Source organism: Trichechus manatus, unplaced genomic scaffold (genome assembly GCF_000243295.1).
Source record: "Trichechus manatus latirostris isolate Lorelei unplaced genomic scaffold, TriManLat1.0 scaffold00006, whole genome shotgun sequence".
NCBI classification, from domain to species: domain Eukaryota; kingdom Metazoa; phylum Chordata; class Mammalia; order Sirenia; family Trichechidae; genus Trichechus; species Trichechus manatus.
The window spans coordinates 25,247,476-25,253,915 of NW_004443942.1; the positions used below are offsets into that span (position 1 = coordinate 25,247,476).

The 6,440-nt window shown below is 43.7% G+C and overlaps 1 protein-coding gene across 2 annotated transcripts in view; it reads right to left on the bottom strand.

Annotated features, from left to right (window-relative positions):
• The window catches only part of LMO2 (LIM domain only 2), a 35,060-nt gene that overhangs the window by 13,272 nt on the left and 15,348 nt on the right, over positions 1-6,440 (bottom strand). The gene's annotated exons all lie outside the window — the stretch shown is intronic.

Genomic DNA, 6,440 nt, shown 5'->3' on the forward strand with positions numbered 1-6,440 from the left:
TTCTTTTTTTTTTAAACTGGGCTCCTGGGGATTAGCAGTACAAACAGCAGCAGCATCAGGACTGACTTGGCTTCTTAAAGGCGCCAGCTTAGGGGATCGGGAGAGTCACTCGGGGAACACCTCTCCTTGGAGAGGAGACTGGGCTGCCTCGAAATCCTTCTTTAGGGCATCCCCTCTTCCACGTTTCCCTTCTGGTTTCACTAAAACTAAAGTAACCAGTGGGCAGCTCAAGGAAGAAATAAAAGACAAGCATGTGAAATAAGCACATACAGAAACGCCAGTGTTCAGAGTGGCTTTCGCTCCTGACGTGGGTTCGAGGTCCCAGGTCCACTGACGCAGGGCGCCGGGATGCCCGGGACAGCGGGGCTCTGCTGGCTGCGGGCTGGGGACCGCGTCCGCACTCCAGACAGCCAACTGGAGCTGTGCAAGCAGGGACCGCACGGCCTGGGTACGTCTGAGCGTGCCAAGGGTAGCTAATCACGAGGGAGGGACCACGCTGGTCCAGGTCTCCTCTCCACCAGCCGGTGGCAGAATTCCCTCCCTCAGCATCTTTCAAAAGGCGACTGAGGAGGAGGCCTGCGGTTTTACTGGCCCCCTGCAAAGTGTCAGTATGTAATCTGTACAGAGAAAGCGCTTTTCCAATGACCAAGAGCAATAGGGAGCTCATTTTGCCCAGGGTCAGCGAAGGGGAAAAAAACCAGATTTTATGCTGGGGTTCGGGTCTCCCCCCAACCTCCAAGGCAAGGTCTGGGAAGAGTGAGGAATGTAGGAGAAGGAGAGAGGAGGACAACAGAGTCTGCCCTCTGTAGAGAACAACTTTGGTTCCCCTGGGCCTCAAACTTCCTTGGAAATGTCTGTATTCAACGTGATTAAAGATCTATTTGTGCATGATGTGATGAAGTCAGTCATAACCCCAAAACACGTTGGGGTGGAGTAGACTCGGACTCATAGCGACCCCATGTATTGCAGAGTAGAACTGGCTCCATAGGGTTTTCAAGACTGTGATCTTTCAGAAGCAGATGGCCAGGACTTTCTTCCGAGGTGCCTCTGGGTGGGTTTCAACCACCAGCCTTTAGGTTAGTCAAGTGCTTAACCGTTTGCACCACCCAGGACTCCTATGCCAGCCATAAGTCTTGTAGAAAAGGAAACTATCAAGTACTTTCAGAATCCATAGTTTTATTTAAACAGTCTTAATCATAGTCATAGGCATTTTATTCCCATTTTAAAGATGGTAGTGAAGGGGCTTGGATGAATTCACCCTGAAAAGTGGTCGTTGAAGTCAGAAATGAATCTTTGAATGCTTCATCTTCCCTCTTCAGAGCCAAATCCTCATTGACTCTGCAGGAGTGTAACTAGAATTTACTATTTTCTGCATTGCTCTTGTCATTTTCTCATCTTTATGTCCCAGAGCTTGGGTTCCTAGTGAATGTAATTAAAATCTGTGTGTGTGTGTGTGTGTGTGTGTGTGTGTGTGTGTGTGCCAAAGGAAGTCTTAAGGGCAGTTTTCAGTCAAGTCAAGGGCCTCAGTATATAAAAAGACATTCTTCTGATCACCCTTGTTTTTAACTCAAAAAAAAAAAGTCCCTAAAATTTTGTGGCAAGCCTAAGCTATGTAATAAATATGTAACCTACAACTCTACAATCAGAAATTAAAACAAACATGTAGGTTGTGTTTAGCAATTTACCTAGTTATAACCAGTTCCTGTGGTCATTCAATGTGGAGATTTTGGAATGAGACTGCCTGAGGTTGACTTAGGCTCTTACTTCTCAGCTAGCATGGCTAAGAAAGTTACTTAGTATAAGGAGGCAGTATTGGGTAGTAACCAAGAGTGCAGAATCTGGAGCCAGGCCACCTGAATTCCAACCCACCATTTACCAGCTGTGTGAACCTGGGCTAACAACAGGAATTTAACCCCCAGTATCCTCATCTGTAAAATGGGGATAACAGAACTTACTGCATGGGTTGTTGTGAAGGTTGAATGAGCTAATACATGCAAAGCATGGTACACAGACTTGACAAAGGGGTGGAGGTTAAAATAGAGTCTCCTCATAATGAAGATTAAATGAGCTATGGAATTAAATGCACAAAAAGCACCTGGCATATATTAAGTTCTCATAAATGGCAGCCACTATACTAGAGCAAAAGACTTCATTGAGAGAATTTAGAAAGAGTTTGAAACTAAATTTAAAGGTGAAACGGAGTTTAACATAAGAATTCCCCACCCAGATGAAAAAAACCAGCCCTTATTTTTAAAAAGCAAACAGCCCAAGGTTCCTTCATCGCAACCCCTAATTGCTCCTAAATAAAAAACATTTTCCATTTTAATATTCATAATCTTGGTGACTAAATATGTTTGCTTTAATTAAATTTGATAAGTTGCTACCTTCCTTACTACAGTTTTGCATGGGGTGCAAATCACTTGCTAAAATAAATATATCCTTGGGTTCCAGGAAGTAAGGAAGTAACCTCAGAATGGCCAATTTTTTTGGCATAAAATTTCCTTTTAATAATATGCTTCTGCTTTGACCCGAGTATGTGAAGAAAGTGAGAGTACTGCATATGACTTTGGGCCAGTTTCTTATCTTTCACAACTCTTTGGGGAGAACTTCCTTAGAGAAGGTGAATATTTGAAATTGTATCTTAAGATTTCAATTTCACACACAGTGGTTGTAAGAAATAACTGCCTACCAGTGGGATTTCATTTCTATTCAATGGGCAATTAAATTGCTCAAATTTAAGTTTAACATTCAGAATCAAGTCTCCAAATGTGTTTTTATTATGAATAATTTCAAAGCAAACGTGACCTTATCGTAGCCTCCCATAGCAACTGGTACAAGCCTTACGCAGAAGAGGGATTCAGTAACTAAGAAGTGATTCTGAACATGTAAAATGGTTCTTGAGAGTTGGGGAAATCTGAACGTGACCCAGCCCAGTGGGACTGAAATGTAATTCCTTCTTCCTCTCCCTCACTCCTTGCGAATCTTAAATACTCTAAAATTTAGACATTTCCCAAGTTTTCCTTCCTGCATGCAAATGTCAAAAGACTGAATCAGTGTGGGTGATGAACCTGACCTCTGGATGGGTCATTTTTTCCTGTGGGTATTTCCTATTCTTTTTTGCTTATTACATTTACTATTGTTTTCTAGGGAATAAACAGCATTTTCAAGTGATGAAGGCTATCTTCCTCTGCTGAAATGGACTTCTAGTAGAAATGAAAATGCAAATGTCACTGGGAAAATGCCACGGATGACAATTTACCTCCCTTTTTTCCAAGAATTAGGAGCCAAGTTGCAACATAGGCCTGTTAGTCGTGACATTCGAATAGAGGACCAAAACTAGAGATTTATCTTAATATGGCTTTTGCTCCCATGCAAAATTCTTTAAACTATTCAATTGTAACAGGCATCTGGCTCCCAAACTCCTTTCAGAACATTTCAGGGCGGGTTGATGGACATATTTTCACGGAATTTTAAAGCTATTAGTAACCTCAGTGATAAATCAGGTTTCCTACACAGTACAGAAGAGCCCGAAATAAATCTTTGAGAAAAAAATCCTCATGAGCTGAATCATAGAAGAACGAGCTTAGGAGTCAGAAAGAAATATTTTTAGCTGTTTACCAGCTGTGTGATTTGGGGAAGTTACTCTGCCTCTCTGAACTTCAGTTTCTGTATCTGTCAAATGGAAATGATAGTGATGCTCAGCAGGGCTGGGACTGGGACCCCACTTGCCTCACCTTAGTCCCATCCCTGCTTACCTTACAAGAGTTTTGACAGGATTCAACAGGATAATGCTTTGCACAGTGCTGGTGAGTAATAAATGCTCAGAAATGATAGCAGTTGTTATTACCCTATCTTTTAGAAGCAATCACCACTGTATCAGGAAGCAACAATCTCCCAGTCAATTAGGCCATCCACCAAAGTATGCTGAGACTGAGGTGCTATAGAAACAGCTGAAGCATACCTAAAGCATCAGCAAACCTTGGGCTTAGGAAGCCCAGCATCTATCAGCTATAAATGAAGGGCTGTGTCCATTTAGCCACTGGTTCACTATTGACAGAGTCCCTGGATGGGGCAGTTAATGCACGGGGCTGTTGACCAAAATGTTGGCAGTTCTAGTCCATCCAGAGGTTCCTCGGAAGAAAGGCCTGGCAATCTACTTCCAAAAAATCAGCCCTTGAAAACCCGATGGAGCAATTCTACTCTGACACACATGGGTCCGCCATAAGTTGGAATCAATTGGATGGCAACTTTTTCTTCTTCTTCTTTTTTTTTGCTACTGACAACTTAACTTGCTTCCTTTACTATACTACCTCCTTCTGCCACATCCCTGAATTTATTTATCAAATTTTCCCCCTTCCAACAACTTCTACACCACCTCCTACAACTAAGAAAAGAGGTAAAAATCAAGTGCTGAAGTAACTTCCCCAAAATTTCACAATTCTACAGCGAGTTCTTAGTGGAGTCACGCTCATAGCATGCTCCAGTGGAGGAAGCTTTAGAAATCTGATTTCCCAGCTCACATCTTGGAGCCGTGAGGGTTACAAAGTGCCTCCCTAGCGAGCTGCCCCCACCCCTGCTCCAACCAAGGCAGCTCTGCCCTTGTTGACCTTGGGTTAACCTGTCTGCACTTCAGCATCTGCGTTGTAAAATGGGGGATGTTTAGAGTATCTATCTCATAGAGCTGTTAAAGGAGTCTGTGAATTAAAACATAGAAGGAGCTTGCAAATGAGACTCGCACATAGTAAGTTTCTGTGGAAGATTTCGCTTGTATTAAATGATTCTAACTTTAGAATATTTGAAACTCCATTGATAATTCAAACCCTTTATTTGATGGGCAAGGTAAATACAGAATCAACAGCTTCTTCTTCCTCCTCTATCACCATCAAACCCTCCCTCACCTTCTCTCTTGGATACTGGACTGTTATGGGTTGATTTATGTCTCCAAAAAAGATACGTTTAAGTTCTAATCCCTGGTACTTGTGAATGTGACCTTATTTGGAAATAGCATCTTTACAGATATACTTAGTTAACATCATGTTATACCCGGGTAGGGTAGGTCCTAATCCAAAATGATTGCTATCCTCATAAAAAGACGAGAAGAAACCCAGAGAGACAAACAGGGAAGAAGGTCATGTGATGATGGAGGCAGAGACTGGGGTGATGCATCTACAAGCCAAGGAATGCCAAGGGTTGCGGGAAACCACTGGAAGTTAGGAGAGAGGCCGGGAGCAGACTCTCAGACTTCCCATAAGGAACAACCTTGAGTTTAGACTTCCAGCCTCCATAGCTGTCAGAGAATACATTTCTGTTGTCTTGAGTCACCCAGTGTGTGGTACTTTGTTACAGCAACACTAGGAATCTAAGACATGGACCCTGGACTTATCTGTCACTCTGAGTTCAAGGAGGGAATCAGGACTGGGGGAGCTGGCTCACTGAGCTGTATTTGAGCTCTTCGTTCCTGCAATTGTCTCTTCTCTTTAGTTACTCAGAGGCAGCCCACCTGAGTGGCACACTGCAGTGCCTTGGACCCTGGAACAGCACATTTGAAGTCCTAACTCCTTACTGTGGCCTAGAAGACCAGCACTATCTGACCTCTACTATCCCTCTGACCTCTTCTCCATCACGCCCCCCGTGTGCTCTCTGCTTGAACCGCGCTGGCCTTCTTTCTATTCCTTAGAACAAACCAAGCCAACTCCTACCTGAGTGCGTTTGTTCTCGCTCGTTCCTCTGCCTGGGATGATCTTCCTCTAGATCACACTATGGCTCCCATGTACTTCATCCAGGTTTCTGTTCACATGTTTCTTCCTCAGAAGGGCCTTTTAAAATCTCACTCGCCACACTCCCCATCACCTTATCCTGCTTTACTTTTCTTCCTAGCATCATTGGTATTTCCACTGTTGTTGTTAGGTGCTGTTGAGTTGATTTTCGAGTCCAGTGACCCCATGTGACAGAATAGAACTGCCCCATAGGGTTTTCTTGGCTGTCATCTTTACAGGAGCAGATTGCCAGGTCTTTCTCCCGCAGCGCTGCTGGGTAGGTTCTAATCACCAACCTTTTGATTAGCAGCGGAGCAATTAACTGTTGTGCCACCACCCAAAACCCATTGCTGTTGGGTCAATTCCGACTCATAGCGACCCTATAGGACAGAGTAGAACTGCCCCATAGGGTTTCCAAGGAGCGACTGGTGGATTCAAACTGCTAAACTTTTGGTTAGCAGCCGAGCTCTTAACCACTGCGCCACCAGGACTTCTTAAAACCACTGTCATGGTTTGAATTATGTCCCCCAAAAAATGTGTGTATCAGTTTGGCTAGGCCATGATTCCTGGTATTGTGTGATTTTCCTGTATGTTGTAAACCTGTCTCTATGCTGTTAATGAAGGAGGATGGGTGGCAGTTGTGTTAGTAAGGCAGGACCTGATCTACGAGACTGGATTGTGTCC